This window comes from Sapajus apella, unplaced genomic scaffold (genome assembly GCF_009761245.1).
Source record: "Sapajus apella isolate SASKATOON/1434 unplaced genomic scaffold, GSC_monkey_1.0 scaffold86, whole genome shotgun sequence".
Taxonomy (NCBI): domain Eukaryota; kingdom Metazoa; phylum Chordata; class Mammalia; order Primates; family Cebidae; genus Sapajus; species Sapajus apella.
In genome coordinates, this window is record NW_022437026.1 from 1,080,775 (window position 1) to 1,102,846 (window position 22,072).

The 22,072-nt window shown below is 45.9% G+C and overlaps 1 protein-coding gene across 2 annotated transcripts in view; it reads right to left on the reverse strand.

Annotated features, from left to right (window-relative positions):
• CLEC12A (C-type lectin domain family 12 member A) overlaps positions 1-17,034 on the reverse strand; it is a 44,654-nt gene extending 27,620 nt beyond the window's left edge. Inside the window, exon 1 of one of the 2 annotated variants that reach the window (XM_032254371.1) lies at positions 16,884-17,034. The gene's annotated coding sequence lies outside the window, so the exon portion shown is untranslated. Of the gene's footprint in view, positions 1-3,188; positions 3,474-16,883 lie in introns of those variants that run through there. The other variant, XM_032254370.1, reaches the window with a different exon arrangement.
• Positions 17,035-22,072: the final 5,038 nt, after the last annotated feature.

Here is a 22,072-nt window from a genome sequence, read left to right on the forward strand (position 1 = left end):
AAATTTGTTATTGATATATAATAGTTGTATAGATTTTAGAGGTATATGTGATATTTTGAAACCTGAATACAGTGTGCAATGACCAAATCAGGGTAATAAGTGTATTCATTCCCTCAAATACTTACCTTTTCCTTCTGTTGGGAATGCTACAATTCTCTTTTAGCTATTTTGAAATATACAATAAATTATTGTTAACAATAGTTTTCCCACTGTACTGTCAAATACTAGAACTTGTTCCTTCTACCTAACTGTATTTTTGTACCCAACCAACTTGTCTTTATTCCCCACAACCCCTTGCCAAGCCTCTGGTAACCACCATTCTACTCTCCACGAGATTCATTCTTTTAACCCTCACATGAGTGAGAAGATGTGATATTTGTCCTTCTGTGCCTGGCTTATTTGAGTTAACATGATGACCTTGAGTTCCACTCATGTTTCTGCAAATGACAAATCCCTTTTTATGGCCGAGTAATATTCCATTGTGTATATATACTGCAGATACCTGCACTCCCATGTTTATTGCGGCACACAAGATATGAAATCAACCTATATTAATTTTCATTCCAGTTGAATACTAAGAGATGATCTGCAAATATCAACTACAAATATCTTCCAATATTAAACATAAGTGATAAATTATCCATTACCTAAATTATGTATTTTCTGGGGGTTGTTATAATGGAAAAAAGGGAAATAAATAAAGATAGGTGAAGAAAAGTGCACAGGGGTAAAAAGTTAAGAGACACACATCTTCACGTTACATAATTTAAAAGTTGAGAGACCACGGTGGCCATGATATACTCTTACAAAAAAGAAACACCTGGGATCCAAAAACAATAAAAAAGGTTATACGTTAAAAGGAAAATTTAAGAAGATAAAATAATGGGACAATTTGCAAGATGTAGATAAGACCAAAGGAAACCAAATGGGATAGTGAAATACCCCAGGGGTAGCTACCGTGGGAAGCCTGAGAGAACAATACTGGTAGCAATTAGCTGAAGCAGCAGAAACTACGGCTGATGAAGGCTGCCTCTCTGGAGGTACACTCAGTGAGAACCATTTCCTAGTGCTGTAGGGAAGGATTCTCCCACCTTTTAATCTTTGCTTATTCTTCCTATTAGCACAAAAGTGCCTAGAGCTTCAGGACATTAGTGTCCAGGGATATTGAACATAAGAGTCAGCATCCCGAGGCACTGAAAAGGGATTAAAAAGGTGAAGAGGAGGTCTATAAGAACAAACAGAATATCCAACACAGCTGATCTCTTTCACCCTCAGCATCCACTCTTATTGTTCAGATGAAAAGCGAACACAGAGGACACACAAAATCCTGATGTAACAGGACACTTTCCTTGACCACTTCACAGTCCTTGCGACAGGGGTGCCTTGCTTACTCAGCCTGCAGGTCTCAACCCCTGACAGGAGGGGGAATACACAGGTGAGTGGGTGCAGAAGCCAGAGTGAGTGCTTTTGGGCACCCACAGGAGCAAAACTCTGTGCGGCCCCACAGAAGCATCTAGCGGGTACCAGCGACCCCTGAAGACCAAGAGGACATTTGTTACAGTGCACTCTTTTAAGTTTGCTGCTGCAGATGGCTTAAGTGTTGACAGCTCAGTGGAGGGGCAATGTGGCAGCCTTTTGCACCTGCACCCGAGTCGTTGTCTGGCATCCAGGAGGAATGAGTTTGCACGAACAAATTGAGGGGTGGTGAATGTGGAGGATTTTATTGCTGATGAAAGTGGCTCTCAGTAGGAAGAGGTGCCAGAAAAGAGATGGAGTGGGAAGGTGATATTCCGATGGAGTCCAGCCATCCTCAGCAGGACTCTTCTCTGAAGTCTTGCTATCAAGCCATCCCTCTGAAGTCAAGTAGCTTCTCTTTGATGTCTGGCTGCTTCTTCTTTTCCCTCCTTCTCTGCTCTTTGACAGTGGAGCCTGCGGTTTTTATGGGTACAGGATGAGGGTAGGGTAGGCCAGGGATGGTTTTGCAAAAGGCAACATTTAAGTGAAAAACAGGGATATAAGGTTCTCACTTTGGACCACAGATCCAGGCTTGAGGGCAAGGCTCTTGCGAGGGGCCCGGCCCTTTTCTTCCTGGAATCTCTTTCCTGTCCCTATCACTATCAGCTACCATATTATTATGGGTTATTATCAGTTCAGTAATACTTTAAAATAGATCTATAATATTTACTACCACCTCTGCAATTGATACTGTAGCAGGAACGGCTGTGGGAAACAGATTTCCCCAAGACCAAGCATGTTATTTTCAGGAAGGAGATTCAGGAGGCTCCAGCTGGCCTGCTCTCTCTTCTATTGAGATGCACAGTGGATGACAGAGGGGGAGGGAATTCCAGATGCCTGGGTCTCCTTCCTCACCCCCACCTCCTTTGAGACCCTCACCATTTTATAATATCAGTGAGAGGTCTCGCTTTCATTCTCACTTTCCAGATTTTCCGAAGAAACTGACTGATAATGTTACATATAATATACTTGTGATGTCATTTTTTGGCTAACTACAGTAGTGATGAACCCGCTAATCATCTGAAGGAACAGGGGGAGTAGACAAGGGAGCAGCAAACAAACACCTATTATTATTAGAACACTTATGATGAGGGTTTTGAATCCTCCTAAGGATGAGAACCAATCTTCAAATAAGGACTCAGGGTTAAATCCGTGCCACACCTGTACAGGCACGTGTGCCAGTTTGGTCATGTCTCGCACAATATCTTCTACTGCTTGACCCTGGTCATCCACGTGCAGACAGCAGTTGCTTAGATTGAATTTTCCACAGACTCCTCCTTCAGCTGCTAGCAAATAATCTAGGGCCAGCCAGTTCTGATAAATCGTGTTTCTCATTTGAGTTCCTTGTCAGGCTAAGAGGGGCAGAGCTTTGCCCGTTTCATTAGTGAGTATTTCCAAAACAGCTTGCAACCAGATGATCCGGTTGGGCATGTAAACAGGGGTCCGGTATCCCCATGAGCCATCCTCAGCCCATGTGGCCAGCCCATAATATTCAATAATTTTCTCCGGTGGCCACTTATCATTTGTCCAATCTTCTATTTTTAGGTTTCTTTTCTCCCTAGCAGAGTAGACTGAATACATTAACAGCCCACATGTCTTAACAGATAATAGAAAGGAAGAGGGCTTAATGATGCCTACGACATAGCTACCTGTCCATCTCATGGATTACGTACCTTATATTGAGTACCATTATATAAACAGGTTCCCTTCTGTGTCCCTGTACATTTATAAGAACTGCAGGACAAAAGAATGGCAGTAAGTTTTACGTCCTACCTGGTGTACATACTGAGGGCATTCTTTAAAATTAGTTAATGTTCCTACTGTACAAGTCCAAATATTAAGAAGAACAAGTCCCACGATGAAGCTCCTCATGCTTCGGCCATGAGTGGACCAGCCAGCTTCTGGGATGTGGCTGGAGCAAGGCTTATTGTCCTTCTTAAGGTGATTCTGCAGTCCTTGCCTTGGTCCAAGTCTCAGCTGCTGCTGATTTTTACACGGCTGTGGTGGATTCAGGCTGGGATTTCCTCTATCTTCACGGCTGTGGGACTGGTCAGGATCAGGTCTGAGGTCCTTTCCATTGTGGCTTTAGAGGGGTTATACTCCCATCCTTTATCCACACATGATTACCTAATGAGAAAGGGTGAACTGGGGAGAAAACGGCTCACAGGACATTTGTTATTTACTCAGGTTGAAGTATCCTAAGCAATTCTCCCTGTGTGACATGGTAAAAAGCCCCATAAAACTGCATACCTCAACCATATCTCAGCTTTCTGTTGAAGCTGCTCTCTATAACCCAAATGTGAATAAGTAATTAAGGACTATAATCGCCACCTTACCCAGACAATGTGTAAACAAATGCTAATCTTTACTTCTGTGAATCACTTAAGTAACAACCAGAATATCAAAAAGGCCCCTGGCCCTCGGAATATCCTGAGCCCCTCACTCCATCTTTGCCTAGGAATCCACTGGAATGTCTGGAACCCCCTCACCGCCACCCCCGCCCCTCACTCTCACGCCCAAGGTGATTTTTAAGGGTATAAAGGGTCCTGACAGGCTCCTTTTGGGGGCCACGGGTTGGAGAGATGCGAGTCCTCCATGGCCGCTGGCAATAAAGACCCTGCAATTTGGCATACTTTTGTCTTGGTGTTGACTTTCTATGCTCGGTCCAGTACAACATTTGGAGGTCCCACCGAGATTTATCTTCATCCATCACCAGACAAAAGCCATCTCAGGGTCTCGCACGGGCGGCGGCTCCCACCTCAGGTACCTCTAGGGGAGGCGCCCCCTGAGCTGTTCCAGGGCCCCAGAGTTCTGGCCCCGTGGAGGATAAGCGACTACCCAGCTGACATTCACCCAAAATTCCTCAGGGTCCTGGGAACCTCTCGAGGTAAGTCAGGTCTGGGGACCAGTCTCTCAGGGGGGCCTGAGTCGGGGGACCGGATGCAGTCACTGCAACTCTGACCAGGCAAGCCTACCGTGAGACATCACTGGAGGCTCAGGTTACCTCACTGGAGGCTCGGGTAATTTAGTTCTTGGTTGTTTTCCATAACCTCAGTGTGAGTGAGAGAGTGCATGTGTATATACGTAGTCCCATGGCTGGAAGGCTACGGGGCTTGTGTGGGCCTTCACCGGTGGTTCCACGGGGACATCATAGGGCATAACGGTGATTCACCTCAGGACTAAAAATTCTGAGGTGGCCAGGCCCAGGGTTTATACGGGTACACCTTAGCCAAGACACTCTGAAACATCCCTCTGGGGACGTGGCCGGGCAGGCATCAGACTGGTCTCCCATCTGGGGGGCACCCATCCTTTGTCTGTCAATCCTATATGTAGTTCTGTCTTTATCGTAGATTCACCAGTTTTGTTAGATTCCTGTCGGCCGATATACAGTGATTTAGGCCTGCTTCCCTTGGAGTGGAAGATATTCTACAGTGGGTAACAGACCACTGGCTGCAGGGGACCTTTACTGAATTCATGCCCCTAGAAGTAACTCTGTTCACCCTCCTTCTCCTATTCTTCTTCTACTACTGAGACCTCACTTCTTCTGACTCTGCCATGTGGCAAATAGCTTTAGCCCTGTCTCTTTTTGTTTTTTTCCTTATTATAATCATTGTGGTCTGTAAGTTCTCTCAGCCACCACCCCCCTAGGACAGGAGTATTTCTGCCCATGTTGGGTATAATTTCCTTTTCCCTTCATCAGCTGATGTCCAAAAGGGAATTCTGCCCACAACATCTTGGGTGTAGTTTTTCCTCTGTCCTGGGAAATAAATTCCTAGACAAAAAGGTGCCAACTCTTCTTGACCGTTTGGTATGGAAACAAGATAATTGTCTGTTTTGTCAAAAAGATATTAAGTGTTGTTACGGCCAGTGCTTGGAAGCCCACCCCTATTCAGTTTTTTGGCACCACCCTGACTGCTGGGAGTGGGGTGTCACAGCTTAACAAAAACAGACTGGCAAATCTCTTGTTAACTCTGTACGCTGTGATGGATTCAAAATTCACACCCTGTGGACTTCCTAGTTCATTTGTTTTGCCATTCTCCAACTTTCCCAAGGTCACTGGATGTCAGGTGTCATTTAAGAGAAGACCACGCCAGAGTGGCACTTAGCCTATACAAGGCCTATTACTGGCCCCTCTGGGGCTTCTTAGGGGAATCCTATCTGCACTCTTGGCCCCTTCCACCTGTTCCCCTGGCCCATACAGAAGACAGACCCATTAAATTAATTGTACTTTCCTTACAAGATTTAGCTGTAGAGGCACTTTTAAAACCAGTGCTGGAAAGGGCAGAACACAAGTATAATGCCTGCCAAAATTGGAAATACTACAAAAACCACAAGACCTGTGTCACTATCAGAAGACAGAGAAGAGAGTGGAGAAAGAGGAGAAAAAAGACAGAAATAGGGAGAGAGAGAGGAGAGAGAGCAAGAAGAAAGATAAGGAGAGAGGAATTTAATGCTTTTTAGGGTCCCTGTGTCAAGGCGACCAAAAGCCACAGGGGTGGGGAACTCTCAGCTGGCCCAGCAGCTGCGAGTTTCATTTTAAAATGATGCAAAAAGTTTTTTTCTTCAGGCCACCAGCCCCAACCAGAAGCCGCAGGGGTGGGGAACTCTCAGCTGGCCCAGCGGCTGTGAGCTTTGTTTTAAAGTGATGCAAAAAGTTTTTTCTGCCAGCTGCCAGCCCCACCTGGCTTTCAGTCAGGCCACACCACCTCAGGGTGCAGCATTTGCAACTGCAAGTTTGCTGGTTTTAATCCTCAGTGAAGCCAGTTTTAAATTAGTGAAATCTCTTGGGGGAAAGTTGGCATTAAAAAAAACAAACCACAAATGGGGTCATCTAGCTCCTGGCCCTGTACCCCCTCCAATGCATGATGGCCAACTTCAAGGTTGGGTTCTCAGGCCAATATGGGGTGAAAATAACCCCTGGAAAACTCCGCTCTTTGTGTGAGCTTGAATGGCTGTCTTTTCAAGTTGGGTGGCCAGATACTGGGACCTATGACCCAAAAATTACCCAGGCTGTATGGAAAATGGTTGCAGAAACTCCTGGATACCCTGACCAGTTTCCATATATCAACCAATGGTTGGGTTTAGTCCAACGGCCTCCCCCATGGCTAAAGCGCTGCATAAAACAGGCTGGACTTCAGATCAGCCAGTCCAAAGAATGGCCAGCACCTACTTCACTGGCCATTCTCCCCACCCCAAAAGAGGATCTAGAATTACCTCTGCCTTACTTTAGACCCTCTGGACAGAGGTCTCAGCACCCCTCTCCAGGCAGCACTGGTAGCCAGCCCTTGTCCGCACTCCACACCTGTAGAGGGACCCCATACCCACCCTGAGTATTACCCCTTCGAGAGGTGTCCCCAATGGAAGGAGGTAGCCGGGGCTGCCCTTTCTCCATCCACATCCCCTTCTCCTCTAGTGATTTATACAATTGGAAGGCTCAACACCCTCCCTTTTCTGAAAGGCCCCAGGCACTCACAGGGTTCCTAGAGTCTGTCTTACTAACCCACTGCCCCGCCTGGGATGATTGTCAACAATTACTCCTAATACTGTTTACTGCAGAAGAAAGGGGCAGAATTAGACAGGAGGCCCATAGGCCATAATTGGAAAGGGGGGTGCTCGGTGGAGGACCACCAGGAGCAAATTAATGAAACTTTCCCTTCCACCAGACCCCAGTGGGACCCAAACACCTCGGTGCATTTACAGGCTTTGAACAATTTTCACTGGTACCTACTAGAAGGGGTTAGGGGAGCGGCCCAAAAGCCCACTAACCTCTCTAAGGTAGGGACTAGGATGGGACTGTTACTCAGGGCCCGCAGGAGTCACCAGCTGCCTTCCTTGAGCATCTACAGGACGCTTATCGCACCTACACTCTGATTGACCCTGAGGCTCCAGAAAATCAGCGGGCCATCAATCTGGCTTTTGTTTCCCAGTCAGGCCCTAATAGTAAAAGAAAGCTACAGAACTTAGGGAGATTCCAGGGAATGAATTTGTCCCAGTTGCTGGAAATTGCCCAAAATGTTTTTTTACAATAGGGACATTTCAGAAGCCAGACAGGATAAGAGAGTTACTAAAGCAGTAATTGCAGAATTTCAGGAAACCCGAGTTATCCCACGGGGACAGGAAATCCCAAAGGGGAGCCCCTGGGGTCCCTAGCCCAGGCTAGGATGCAACCAGTGTGCATACTGCTGGCAGATAGGCCACTGGAAGAAAGAATGCCCAGAGAGGAGAAGGCAAGAAACAGCTCAGGGAAAGCCACCGAGGGCCATTCTCAATTTAGAAAGCCAGGATTGACGGGGTCAGGGCTCTTATTTATTAAGCCCCCAGGAGCCCAGGGTCACCTTAAAAATTGGGGGCACACCTGTCAGCTTCCTAGTCGATACCGGGGCAGCACACTCAGTCCTTACTCAGCCTCTAGGACCACTGTCCAGTAAAAAAACAATTATCCAGGGGGCCACAGGAAAAACCACGACAAGCCCTTGGACCACCAACCAATTCGCTGATCTGGGAAACAGCACTGTCTGTCACCCACTCCTTCTTAGTCATTCCAGAGTGTCTGTACCCACTCCTAGGATGGGACTTACTCCACAAAATTCAAGCAAATATTTCTTTCAGTGAGGGTCAGTCTTGCCTCTCAATTCCTCCTCCCTTGGCATCAGGGCCACCTCAGCAAATCCTCATCACCTGTGCTCTGTCAGACGAGTATCTCTTGCAGGAAGCTCTATCCACAGAGGCAGATCAACCACCAACATCAGACCTCCTCCGCCAATTCCAAGAGAATGTACCCGGAGTGTGGGCTGAAACAAATTCCCCAGGCTTGGCAAGTCACCGTACCCCAGTCGTGGTTCAGTTACTGGCAAGGCAATTCCCGTCCAGGTACGACAATATCCCATGAGCCAGGAAGCCAGACGGGGAATTGTTCTACATATAACCAGACTCCTAAAAGGAGGGATCCTTACTACCTGTAAGTCCCCTTGGAATTCCCCCTTGCTTCCCATCTTAAAACCAGGCACAAAGAACTATCGGCCTGTACAGGACTTAAGGGAGGTAAACAAACAAGTGGAAACTGTTCACCCTACGGTTCCAAATCCATACACCCTCCTAAGTCTCTTGGGACCAGAACACCACCATTACACTGTCTTGAATCTCAAGGATGCATTCTTTTGCATCCCACTGGCCCCTGTTAGCCAGCCCATATTTGCTTTTGAATGGACTGACCCTGATACTGGGGTTTCGGGGCAACTCACCTGGACAAGACTGCCTCAGGAGTTCAAAAACTCCCCTACTCTGTTTGATGAGGCAGTTAGCCAAGATCTTGCCACTTCCAAGCTGAGTTCCCTGAGTGTGCCCTACTCCAATATGTGGATGACTTACTATTGGCTACAAAAACCCAGGAGGCCTGTAAAGAGACCACACAGTCATTATTAAAGACTGTGGGTTGCCGGGTCTCAGCTAAAAAGGCCCAACTCTGCCAACCAAAAGTTACTTATCTGGGCTATATAATAGAGAAAGGCAACTGGGCACTGGCATCCAGCCGAGTCCAAGTGGTGCTGCAAATACCCACCCCCACCACAAAACACCAAGTACAAGAATTCCTTGGGGCAGTAGGGTACTGCAGGCTATGGATTTCGGGATTCACCAAGATAGCCAAGCCCCTGTATGCCTGCACTGGAGGAAATCAGCCCTTGACATGGACAGAGATAGAGAAGCTGGCTTTTGACAAGCTCAAGACTGCCCTGACTATGGCCCCAGCCTTGGCCTTGCCAGACATCTCTAAACCCTTCCGGTTGTTTGTGCATGAAAAACAGGGAGTCGCTAAAGGGGTGCTCACCCAGTCGTTGGGACCATGGTCCTGGCCAGTCACCTACCTTTCAAAAAGACTTGATTCCGTAGCCTCTTGTGGCCAGCTCGTCTGAGATCGGTGGCAGCTACAGCCCTGTTAGTCACGGAGGCAGACAAATTAACCTTGGGGCAGGAGTTAAACTTAGTGGCACCCCACGCAGTGGAGTCACTACTCCGTGGAGCTCCTGGAAAATGGATGTCAAATGCCTGCATAGTTCAATATCAGGCCTTACTTTTGGACCAGCCCCGCATAAAATTTTTAAAGGCTACAATTTTTAACCCTGCCATGCTGCTACCAGACAGTGAGCCAGAGGAACCCATATATAACTGCCAACACACAATAGATGTCCTCCACGCGGCACGTCCGGATCTCACTGACATCCCCCTGCAGAACCCAGAGGAGGGACTATATACGGATGGCAGCAGTTTCATGGTCGACGGAGTGAGGTACGCCGGGGCAGCCGTAGTCACCCCAGAGCAGGTTATCCGGGCCCAGGCTCTTCCACATGGAACCTCAGTCCAAAAGGCAGAACTCATAGCTCTGACAAAGGCCTTAGACTGGGTGGAGGGAAAAACTGTAAACATCTATACGGAGAGCCGGTATGCCTTTGCTACAGCTCATGTACATGGAGCCATTTATAAAGAAAGAGGACTACTTACCTCAGAGGAAAAAAACCATCAAAAATAAAGAAGAAATCCTAGCTCTACTAGAAGCTATATGGAAGCCCAAGGCAGTGGCATTGATACACTGCAAAGGACACCAGAAGGGAGATTCACCAGAGGTGAGGGGAAATGGGGCGGCTGGCCTACAGGCCAGACAGGCAGCCTTGGGGCCAGGAAAACCTCTGACTCTTCCTGTGACTCTGCCGGCCCCAACCCTGCCCCCCACCCCTACGTACTCACCTGAGGAAGAAAACTTTGCTAAAGAACAAGGGGGCACATAAGATTCCACAGGATGGTGGATTCTACTGGACACGAGGATTGTGGTCCCCAAGGCGCTAGGATGGGCTCTAGTTAAGGACAGACACCAGGCCACTCACTTAGGACTGACCAAATTAACTGAGCCACTAAAAGCCAAACACTACATTCCCCACTTACATGAACTTATCAAGGAAATTACTACTCAGTGTGATGTCTGTGCCCGAGGAAATCCGGGAGGGAACAGGTCTGGCCAGGTAGGAGTGAGACTCAGAGGGACTAGCCCTGGGGTGCACTGGGAAGTAGATTTCACTGAAATAAAGCCCCCGGCAAATGGCTATAAATACCTCCTAGTGTTTATAGATACGTTCTCTGGATGGGTCAAGGCCTTTCCCACTAGGTCCAAGACTGCTTTGGTGGTCACAAAAAAACTATTACAGGATCTTGTTCCTCGGTTTGGCCTCCCTCTAACGCTGAGGTCAAACAATGGGCCCGCCTTTACTGCACAAATTTCTCAGGGCCTAGCCAAGGCCCTGGGTGTATCCTGGAAATTACATTGTGCCTATCGTCCCCAGAGTTCAGGGCAAGTTGAACGAATGAACCGGACCTTAAAAGAAACCCTGACAAAGTTTATCCTAGAGACCAGTGAAAACTGGGTCAGCCTGCTTCCTTTTGTCCTCCTCCGTGTCCAATGCACACCCTATCAAAAAGTTTTCTCCCCTTTTGAAATTATGTTCGGCAGGTCCCCTCCCTTACTCCCCAGACCCGCAGATACCGTGCATGCTGAAGTCCATAACTGTACACTCCTTAAGTCCTTACAGGTGCTCCAGTCTGTTCAATCCCAGATACACCAGCTCATTAAGGACACCCGTCCCACCCCATTGGACCTCGCAGAGCAGCCAACACACCCCTTCCAGCCTGGAGACTCTGTCCTTGTTAAAAGATTCGCCACCTCTGGCCTCACTCCCCGTTGGAAGAGACCCTACGAGGTTATCCTGACCACACCCACCACTCTCAAGGTGGACGGACTAACGGCCTAGATTCATCACACCCATGTCAAGACTGCCCCACCGGAAGGACAATGGAGCGTCAAACACTCATCCCCCGACTCAGTAAAGCTAAGACTTGTGCGCTCTTCACGGTCACCACCCTCGCCACCCTAATCTGTGCTGTAAATCCCTATAGCAACCCCCACCTAGAACCCACCTACTATCAATGGGTCCTCACTGAGGGCTCCACTGGAGGATATGTTAGTTCCTTAACCAGGAAGGGATCCACCTTAGCCAATCTTACCCTGGAGTACATTCCAAAGACCCCCATTACCTTCTCCCTAGACCTCTGTGCCCTCCTGGACCTCTACCTAAATTTCATAACAAGTGGAGGTGTAGCTAGGTGCGGCAATTTAGGGGCAGAGCAACAACTCCAGACCATGGGGTTATATCTGTGCCCAGGATCCACCCCACAAAAAAGATGGAACTGTGGAGACTTAAATGAATTCTTTTGCCCCCACTGGGGTTGTGAAACTATCTCCACTATATCAGGATGTACCAAAAACATAGACTCCTTCATCTCTTTTAACGGAGACTCTCCCCCATCCCCATGCTACACCAGGTCTTGTAACCCACCCAAAATAACTGTAACTACCCCAGATGGTAGTTGGACAACGGGGCAAACCTGAGGTCTCAGAGTATATATGAGTGGGTGGGATGTGGGAAACATCTTTACCATCCAGCGTATAACCCTGCCCAGACCCAACCACCCTATAGGACCCATTGCCCAGGTCATAAAACAACAGGAGGCTCCCTTAAAAATACAAAGCCCCCTCATCCAGATAATCAATACCCCCCCTCAACGACCTTCCCCTACAACCCCAACTTGGCTCGAAGAGGACACAACCCTGTTAGCCTTGTTGTCCTCGGCTCACCACCTCCTCAGCAAATCTAACCCAGATTTAGGAAAAGACTGTTGGCTCTGTCTAAACCCTCAACCACCGTTTTATACCGGGTTGGCTTCCCAATTACCGTCCAACCTGTCCAATTCTTCATGCTCCCAGTCCACACTCCATTTAACCCTGGGAGACATAGAAGGGTATGGGCACTGCTACCACTCCCCAAATTACACCCTTGCAGGTTCTCCCTATGGGCACTATTGTAATGTCTCCCACAATGTAACATTTAATGGTAAAAACCTTTACTATCGGGCCCCAGGTACTACTTGGTTAGCCTGCACTTTTGGCCTCACCAACTGCATTTCCACATACCAATTCAGCAGCTCTGCTCCCATACTCTGCACCCCGGTACACATCCTCCCCAGAGTTGACATTTATGATGGCCAACAGGGACTCAACCCCCTGGCCCCATCAGATATTATTACTGCCCGATGGAAGCGAGTCCCTATCGTCAGCCCTCTACTGGTTGGATTAGGCATTGCTAATCCACTGCAGTTGGAATATCAGCTCTTATAACTGGGGACCAAAACTTTAAAACTCTCTCTCAGCACATAGATACTGACCTAAGCCACTTGGAAAACTCCATTTCCCAACTCACTGATCAGGTTGAGTCTTTGGCTGAAATGGTCCTCCAAAACAGGCGAGGACTAGACTTACTGTTCTTAAAACAAGGGGGGTTATGTGCCGCCCTTAATGAACAATGCTGCTTCTATGCTAATAGATCAGGCCTCATCCGATAGAGCCTCCCCCTGGTTAGACAGAATCTCGAAACCTGAAAAAAACTTCAAGAGGCTTTGGAAAGCTGGTCTCAAAAAATGTTTTCCTGGTCCCCTTGGCTCACTTCCCTCCTCACGGGCCTGGTGGGACCTCTGGCCCTACTCTTACTGGGTCTCATGTTCGGCCCCTGCCTCCTAAACCAACTGCTCAGGTTCACAAAATCTAGGGTAGACTCCATAAAATTAATGATACTAAGGTCTCAGTATGAGTCCTTAGAACAAACAAACAAACAAACACTACTAACCTGTTGGAGGAATCAATGATTTAATTCCTGTAAATAAAACAAGGGGGGAATGTGACATGGTAAAAAGCCCCATAAAACTGCATACCTCAACCACACCTCAGCTTTCTGTTGAAATTGCTCTCTATAACCCAAATGTGAATAAGTAATTAAGGACTATAATCGCCACCTTACCCAGACAATGTGTAAACAAATGCTAATCTTTACTTTTGTGAATCACTTAAGTAACAACCAGAATGTCAAAAAGGCCCCTGGCCCTCGGAATGTCCTGAGCCCCTCACTCCATCTTTGCCTAGGAACCCCCTCACCACCACCCCTGCCCCTCACCTTCATGCCCAAGGTGATTTTTACGGATATAAAGGGTCCTGACAGGCTCCTTTTGGGGGCCCCGGGTTGGAGAGACGCGAGTCCTCCATGGCCACCGGCAATAAAGACCCTGCAATTTGGCATACTTTTGTCTTGGTGTTGACTTCCTATGCTTGGTCCAGCACAACACCAGGAGCTGGTAACTAGCATCCTAACTCAATCTCTCCCCACTCCCAAGGAGTTCCCAGGAGTGCCCAGAGTAGGGGAGGGGGCCTATGATATAAGACTTCATAGGAGAATATCCTGTCTTCCTAGACGGGGTGCATCTAATTTTGAATAATCCCAAGGGAAGTGCCTGTATCCACTTTAATCTTGTTGCCTGATACACTTTCCCTAAGCTGTTTTTGATGGTCCAATTCATTCTTTCCACTCTTCCGGAACTCTGAGGTCCATAGGTGCCATGCAGTTTCTAGGTGATACCCAAGGCTGTTGCTGTTTTCTGGACTAAATCTGCCACAGATGCTGGTCTGTGTCTGATCCGATGCGCAGTGGCAGTCCAAACTTAGGGATCAGATCTCGAAGCAGCACACGGGTTACTTCATGGGCCTTTTAAGGCCTCTACCCACCCAGAGTATGTGCACACTAGGACCAGCAACTACTTATGTTGCCCATACTTGGGCATTTCAGTAAAGTCTACCTAGAGATCTTCAAACAGAGCTGCTCCATAAGATTGAATTTCAGGGGGAATAGTTGGACCCTGCCTCATGTTGCGTTGCCTACATGTAACGAATGCATAGCTGTGCCACAGTTTTGGTTGAGGCCGATAAGTGTGAGATGTAAAAGCACCGGCCCAGCATCTTTTCAAGTGACTCTTGACCTAAACCAGTGGTCTCATGTACGGCTGGTACAACCGCTGCACATAGCAGGCCCTGGTATTTGGCTAGCTTACCAATGAGGTCTTTAGGTATTCATTAATGTCACCGCTGTGTGGGGTGCTTTGATATTTTAATTCTTCCCAGAGTGAGGCTAGAATCTTTGATTGCCATTTTTTTCTTTGTTTTCTTTTTTTTTTTTCTGACAGCATGAAAAGACTGTGTTAAAATCGGCTAGCCCCAAAGCCAGGCTGACAGAAGCTTCACTTTTAGCTTCTGCCCCATTCAAAGGGTGTCTTGTCTTCTCCCCTCCCGACTTTGTCACTTTGTGTAATGGTTTGGCCAATACTGTGAAGTTGGGAAATCCACAGTTTATAAAACCCAGGGCTCCCAGGAGCTCTCTCGCCTGCCTTTTAGTTTCAGGTTCTGTCATTTTGCAAGCGGCTTGCTTCCTCTCTGCTTCTAGGCTGCGTTCCCTTCCAGATGGTGAGCCTCAGATACTGCATTGCTTTTTGGCAAAGCTGGACTTTCCTTTTAGACACTTTATACCCACAGTCCTCCAGGTGCTGAAGTAAGGCATTTGTTTGCGCACCCGACTGCCGTGGGGTGTCCCAATAGAAGGTTATCAGCATACGGGGCAGCATGCAAGCAAGAAGCTTCTGGGGGGTGGTCACAGGCTGATGCCTCCCCAAAGGTTATGAGAGAGTTTTTGAGCCCCTGGAAAGCTGGGTCCAGGTGTATTGGGTGGTTACACCTGCTTTTGAGTTTCTCCCATGGAAATGCAAATAGTATTTGACCCTCCAAGTCCAGCCCAATGCTAAGGAGGTATTCTTTAAGTCCAATTAAGTGAACCAACTATCTGCTGCTGGCAATAATCCCAACTGCGTGTATGAGTTGGGTGCAAAGTCACTCAAGCCCAGCATGGGCCTGGGTGATAGTATCAGTCTTCTGCTCCTGGCTAGGAAGGCTCCACCCTCCTTTCCTAGGGACAATGAGAACCCAGATAACCCCTGACTGAGGCAGTTTTAGCTGCAGGGAGTCTCTTTTGTTGAATGGGATAGTGGTCCTTGATTTGCACAACAGGTTTTGCCAGAGATGGGAGAAGGGGGCAGGGGCAGTCCATTAAGTACAAGAAAGTCTGTTCTGTCAACACCTTAATAGCTTTAACAATATTGGTTTTATTTATTTATTTATTTTTTTGATCGGGGGTTTCAGGGCTGTCGTCCAGACTGTGGGCTCTTTGGGGGCATATGAGTCCGGCCCTCCTCTCTTTTAGTCCAGTGGCCCTTCCATTAGATTGAACAGAGCCCCTTCACTTTTATCTGGATCCTCGTGCTTAGGATCACCCTGTTCTCCAGTTAACTGTGAACATTTTTTCTTCCAATGTCCTATTTCTTGACAAAATGCACACTGATCGCATTGTAGGCATGGGTGGGCAGACTGTGGGGATTTCCAGGAACCCCCCTTTTTCCACACTCTTGGGGGCGTTCCTCTCATAGCAGCAGCTATCAAGTCGGCCTTCCGTTGAGCCTGAAGTCCCCTTTCCCTATGATTTTCCCTCTGGCTTACTGCCTCTCAGTTTACAAACACCTGGTTAGCTCTTTCCAATAACTGTGAAGTATTCATGCATGCAAATCCTGCCTGTTTCTGCCACTGAATTTGCCTCTTCTTGGCGGCGAGGGGGATACTGGTTTCTAGCAGTCTGTCCCTTGGCTACTAAAACAGTCTCTGCCTTCTCTCTTAGACACTTTGGAGATTTCAAAACTAACTGCAACCACCAGTCTATGTATGGAAATTGATTGAGGTGTTCTAGTTCACCGTATTTAACCTCATGCCTTACTTTGGAGAAAAGGGACCTGTCTAGGGTCCCCTCTGGGGTCCAACCTACCCTAAATGCTGGCCAATCTTCTCTACATAAAGCCCTTAATTTCTCTGGTGTCATAGTTACTTTATAACTCCCACTAAATCCCTTCTTGAAAATTTTCAGCATGGTTTCTAAAGGGGTGGGCTTGCTATGGGAGTGACCCTATTAACACTTCAAAGAAACAATTCCCACTGTTAGGAGAGAGTTAGTTCACTTACAGCAGTTCCTGTTCCCACCTAGCAAGACACAGCACAGAGCACTCTCCGATTTACGTTCACTTCAATCCTTTCACAATGCCCAGAGCCTTCTTCACTCAGCCTTATGTGGCTGTCTCTAATTCTTACAAATTGCTCAATGCATGAGGCCCTTCCTAAAGGTCCTGATACCTTTCACAGCTGATGAGTCTGGTCAGACACATCTACACACACAGACACCCATCCAATCGCTCTCCTTCCAATTCAAAACTATAAGCAAAAAGCTTCCAAGGTTAGTTACAGAGAGAGAGAAAGAGCTACATTCAAAAGTGCTGAACCTGGCACTCATAGGTGATCAGGCCACGCTTCCAACCCAAAAGGGGGTGCGCTGCTTTCCCGGGTTCAATCTTACCAGATTCAGGAGTCTGGACATCTCAAATACCCTTTCCTCCTTGGTGTTCAGCCACTGGGTGGATCCGCACTGCAGGGCCTTCCTGCTCCTCTCTGGTGAGGCTTTTCCACAGGGCAAATACCTGCCCAGAAGCGCTCTCAGGATGCGTCACCCCAGGGAGCAGGAGCCCCCACAGGGATGCTCCACAGAGCTAAGCAAATCAATTGAAAGATCTTTTCCCACACCGTCTGGTATCCGAGACTCGCTTCCAGGCCAACGCACCAAAAATGTAGCAGGATCGGCCGTGGGAAGCAGATTTCCCCAAGAACAAGTGTGTCATTTTCAGGAAGGAGATTCAGGAGGTGCCAGCTGGCCTGCTCTCTCTTCTATTGAGATGCACAGTGGATGACAGAGGGGGAGGGAATCCCAGATGCCTGGGTCTTCTTCCTCAATAGAACAGAGCAGAATAGTGTAGGGAAAGGGGGAAAATTCAATGTTTGAAAAAAATTCCTATTATTGTCTTTCCACATATAACTAAAATAGAATTATAGCTTTCTTTTCCAAGCACTTATATTACATTCCCTTTATCTTCTTCCAGCACTGTTTTTACCATAATTTGACCCTCATATTCATTCTCACTGAATCTGAGTTTTCAGTAGTCCGTTTACATAGGACCATCATAACTTTCTATTGCCTATTCTCTTGATAAAGAGAGGACAAAGTGCTATTTGTTATTCCTTGGGTCCTAGACACAGTCCTGCTTGTCTCATTGTGTAGCCATACTCAGTTTGCACTTAGCATTTGAATCCTTCACTTTGAACAATATTACTGGTGGTTTTAGGAGCATAAGCAGCACAAAATTGCCAGTAGTGACCCGGTTCTCAACTTCTAAATTATTAAGAACCAAATTCCTAAATTATTAGGATAAGAATTCCTGAATTCTTATTTCTAAATTAATAGCAACATGACTATGTTCTTTTATTGGAAACGTTACAACCTTTGGGACTGGGACCTCTAAACACATCAAAATTTAGTTTGGCAAACAAGAAGCACATATTTATTATGTGGGCTCTCACATGTAATACACAAAGCAGCTACTCCTACTTTCACATTCTACATATAGAAGGTTGGCACCATATTTTGACAGGTGTTTTAAAGCAAATACAAGTTATATAGGAAAACACTTCAATCTGCTTAAGTATTGTGTTCCCTATTATACCACAATTAAGTCTTTAAAAAAGCATTCAACTCATTCCTCTGCTCTAACAAACTAGCTGATTTTGGGTGATGGATGTGGGTGTTAAATACAGGAAATTGGCACTCACTGCCCCATTTCTTTTGCCATGAAGTGAGTTTCTTTGTCAGAGGGCATATAAGGAATGCCCAGGAGATTAATAACTCATTTTGTAAATCCACGATTAATAAATTACTCCATAAACCTCATCAATATAATTCAATATGAATTCTTCTATTTTAAAAAAAAATAGTTCTCACCAAGTTCAACAAAGACTATCTTTTTACTATATCAACGGAATATTCCTTACGTCTTAACTGACTTGATTCCTTAGAACCATTTGATGTCCATAGCTACTCCTTCCCTCTTAAACACTTTCATTTGTTGGATTCTATCTTGTCCCCTTCTAGTCCTTAATTAAATTACTCGAAAATTTTTTTTCCCATTTATTTATTTTATTGCATTTTAGGTTTTGGGGTACATGTGAAGAACATGCAAGATTGTTGCATAGGTACACATGTGGCAGTGTGATTTGCTGCCTTCCTCCCCATCACCTACATCTGGCATCTCTCCCCTTGCTATCTCTCCCCAGCTCCCCACCCCCCACCATCCTTCCCCTATTTCCCCCCAGCTGACCCCGGTGTTATTTATTCTTGAATTATTTTACATTGTTGAAATTCTTAATACTTTTCTCCATTTACTTGAACACACTAATCATTATTGCTTTACATTTCTGTCTAACACATGAAAGGAAAACTCAAAAACCCAGCTCAATATCCCAATAAGAAAAAAAATCAAGCTGAAAGCTGAATCATGCAAAAAACTGCCTTTTGTTGTTCCTAAGCAGACGGCTACAGATGAAAGGTTAAACGTCTCCACAGACAGCTACTCTGTCTTCACCTTATCTTAGGTAAAATGCCCATTTACTGTAAGGAATACATCACTGACTATTCTCCTTCCTGCTCTTTTTCCCTTGCAACATGTGGCTTACCACACCTTCACTTTTTCCCCTGAAGCTTGTTTTTCCCCTTTAAAACTGAAACTCTCAAAGTCATCTTTGTAGAAAGGCACAGACCACAGACTATTTTGGCGTTTATATTTTATCCTCCTGGGCATGTCCTTAAGCTTGGCAAAATAAACTTCTAAATGAATGAGACCTGTCTCAGATAATTTTCGTTTTACTGATATTATTATCTGAACCACATGTAGGTCAGTTTTTATAATTTGGCCTATCGATCGATGTTTTAATATTTAGTTCTTTTTTTTAGATCATCTCATAATTTTTTTTTATTAAATGACAGGCCTTACATATTAAAAACAGAGATTTTAAATGATCTTCCTACCAAAAAGTTTTGTTTTCTTTTTTTTGTGGCAGGCACATAAACTATAAGCAGTAAAACTTGATCCATTGGAGCCCCCTCAAATTTTGCCTTCTCAGTTGTTTTATAAATTTTATCCATCTTTTATAATTATGTTTTTGTAGATTTCTCTCATCTAATACAAGCTGCAGTGCTATGGCTGGAACTGGCTTTATTCTGGCTTTGTTCTCCAACAAACTAAAACTGGGAGGTTATATAGTGGGGAAGGAATATAGCTATGTGCAGGCAGAAATGTAGCTGTGTGTGGTGTAAACCAAAAATAAAATTCTAAGATCCTCCAACCATCGAATGGACTTCCTCCTCAACCAGGGCTCTTTGAAAATTTAACCTGAGAGGTTGGTTCAGGTCATGACAGGGAGTGTAAAACAGGAATTTACAAGTATGTGTAACAGACATTTATTTTCCATGACCTCCTCCCTGCACTGTCTCGATGGCTGCAACCAGACTTTACTTAATGGTAGCATGTCTGGCAATCTTGCTAGCATGTCACCTAGATAAGAGATCAGGAATGCAGCTGCAGAGCAATCAGAGTCGGGGGTGGGAGGTCAGCTTCCATAGAGAGGATTTTCTGAGGCAACTTGTCCCTAACAATTAGTGACCTAGCTTCTGTTTCAAGGGAGGAAAAAAATCCTCAAGCATCAGAGAGTCCATGAAAAATCTCCAAGTCAACATTATGAAAGGGGCTAAGAGCCAACCCATTTCTAGGGGCTACCAGTACGGTTAGCAGGGCAAGAGGGCAAGAACTTTTCCCAGGTAAAAATTATTTCTTGGAAACTGAGGTCCCATTGGAATATGCCAGAGGGTGCATTAATGGCCAAACTCTGTTTTGTTCCATGTCATTTCCAGGGTGGGATGACTACCGGCTCAAAGCCCATCCTGTTCCTCATTGGGACCCCTATAGCCAAGGGACTTGGAGTCAAAAAAGACTTATAGCCAATTAAACATTCTAGGCCAGACAAGAATAGAGGTGCCAGGTACTCATTAACTGTTAAAACTGTAAGCAATCTAAGAGCAAAAAACCAAAAGCCAAAAAGTAAGGTTAATGTTTCTTTCTTTCTTTCCTTTTTTTTTTTGAGAAGGAGTTTCACTCTTGTCGCCCAGGATGGAGTGCTATGGCGCAATCTCAGCTCACTGCAACCTCTGCCTCAAGTGTTCAAGCAATTCTCCTTTTTCAACCTCCGAGTAGCTGGGATTACAGGTGCCCACCAATGCACCCAGTTAATTTTTTTGTATTTTTAGGAGAGACGGGGTTTCACCATGTTGGCCAGGCTAGACTCAAACTCCTGACCTCGGGTGATCCACCCACCTTGGCCTCCCAAAGTGCAGGGATTACAGGCGTGAGCCACTATGCCTGGCCAAGTTAATATTTCTATCACTGTTCCCGGACCAAACCGAGGGTCAGACTGCTATTTCTCCCAGCCCAATAACGAGATGCAAATGAACTGGGGAGGAAGACAGTTTTGATTCCTTTAACCAGTTATAGGGAGAAGGCCTGGAAAATATTGCCAGACCAACTCAAAATTACAAAGTCTTCCAGAGCTTATATACCTTCTAAATTATTTGTCTGTGTGTAAGTGTCATTCATCTAAAAACATAAGTGATTAACTTATTTTAATCTACAACTGAGATCTGAGTTCTGAAGACCTTCCTCTGGAGGCTCAGTAAATTTACTTAATCTAAATGGGTCCAGGTGCTGGAGTGATTATCCTATCTTGTCTCCTGCTAAATCATGGAGGTTTGGGAAATTCCTAAGACCCCCAATAAACTTGTTCATGGAGGCTTGGGAAATTTCTTCAGACCCCCAGGATTAAACTTATTTAATCCTAAAGGGGTCCTGTAAGGATTCCTTCATTATCTTGCCCATGGCCCAAGGCCCAGGAAAGTCCTAGGCAAAATTCCTGATGGACTTTTGTTATAATCCAGGCTTTGTATGAGGGCACTGGCTCTTTTCACTTTTAACATTTAATTTAACCACTCAGTCAGCACTGAAACAGTTATGGAGGCCTGCATCAGTGAGACCTGGCCTGTCACATCATTATAAAGCCAGTCCTCCACGGCTTACATTTGAAGCATATCTGTTGCTTCCCCTGGAGTGTTCCACTTGGCATTTATAGGTGGAGTGGGACAATTCTCCTTCTCAGAGTATATAGTTCTCACAGTGTTTTATCCAGTCCACCAAGTAGCCTGTTCTTTTGGGAATAACATCCTGTGTGTCTGGATTATATATACCCATCTGCAATTGTTCAATTGTGAGCTATGGGCTCTGTATCAAGCAAAACCTGCTCTTCCACTCTGAAGCATTTAAAACCATAGACACTGCATCTAAATTAATTACTCTCACAATCCATTTTAGTAAAGGTTCCTCATGGAAGCTAATTATATTTATTTATAAAATGGAACAATTCCTTCACATTATACCCTGTAGTTTCAGAAGTTACTTGGTTTCACCCCTTCCCCACATTTACTACCTTCCAGGGAACCAAATGTCTCAGCAGTACTTTCTGGTTTCCCGGCATAATTTTCTCATTTGTGAGTAGCCTTGAGGCTAGTGATCTGAGCTCAGATAGACCTGCATCTAGGCTTGGTTTAGCCTCAAG